Below are 1,258 nucleotides of genomic sequence, written 5' to 3'. Positions count from 1 at the left end.
TGGCTTTCAAATTTTTTTGATTGCAACTCAAAGTAATAAATGTATTTGATATTGTGACCAATACACACATACATATATATTATGTGATTATATATGGACACAAGTTTTACAAAAACATTTACTACCCTCTGAGTTTTATTTTGGTTTTTAAAAAAACGAGGGTTGGGAACACTGAGTTGATTTCTCAACCCACTAATGGATAGAAATCCAGTTTGAAAAACACTGCTCTAAATGAACTGACAGCAAGATGCAAATTATGTTTAAAGCTTGAGACTACAAAAATATAAATGTGGGGCTGTTTTGAGATGAATCAATCTAAATCTAGGAAAACAGGCCGGAAGCTTTCAGATGTCACTGGATATGTGTGGTTAAGTAATCCTTGTTCTCCTCACCCCCCTCTTTAATTCCCTCCACCTCCCAACACTTCCACCCCTGATCTATAGATGTTGCCAGTTTTCCTTAAGAACTGGATCTCTGAAGGCGGGGCGTCTCTTCCCACATGCTTGCGGCATGCACCCGCGGCCTGGTACCCCCAGGGCCTGGTACCCCCAGCACACTCGGGGGTGCCTGGCGCACCTGGGGTATGGTCTGTGGCTCCACCTGGGGTGCAAACCTAGAAACTTCTGCATGTAAAGCAGACGTGCTAACCACTACACTATGGAGCCACCCCAAGTAATCCTTGTTCTTTAGGCTTTTACAATGACATTTCCTAAAACATGTTAAGTAAAAGTCCTATTACTTCTATGTAGGATACAAAACAAAGGGTTCTGTGGCCCAATGAATGTGTGTACCATGTGATACATAGCAAACATTATAACAGATTAATATCTTAACTTAGCATCTTTGAAAACTTGGACATCGAGCCCTTCTCTTTGCAACACCTGTAGAACTGTTGTATAAAAACACTTTGGAAAGTGTCAGGAGAAGAAGCAACAGAGTTCTTGGCAGCATGTACTTCAGTTATACACTGGAGAAGCACCCTCCCCACCCTACCCCCCAAACGCACATACTGCCTCCTTACGGGCATATGGTGATCATAAAGTCTGTGGTCCTACTTATATTTTTCTTTAACTATATCTGTAATAGGTGTTCATAGTAGAAAAATAAAATACTGCTGAAAGGTAAAGAATAAGAAGTTTTTAAACTCACTACCTAGTTAACGCCTAATAACATTTTGGTATAAATTCTGGCTTTTGGTATATACTCCTTCATGTATGTATGAATAAGTGTGTGTTGTGCATGCTTGTGCATGTAAATT

The sequence above is a fragment of the Pteropus vampyrus genome, unplaced genomic scaffold (assembly GCF_000151845.1).
Source record: "Pteropus vampyrus isolate Shadow unplaced genomic scaffold, Pvam_2.0 Scaffold14, whole genome shotgun sequence".
Taxonomy (NCBI): domain Eukaryota; kingdom Metazoa; phylum Chordata; class Mammalia; order Chiroptera; family Pteropodidae; genus Pteropus; species Pteropus vampyrus.
Note: the sequence above shows the minus strand (reverse complement) of the source record.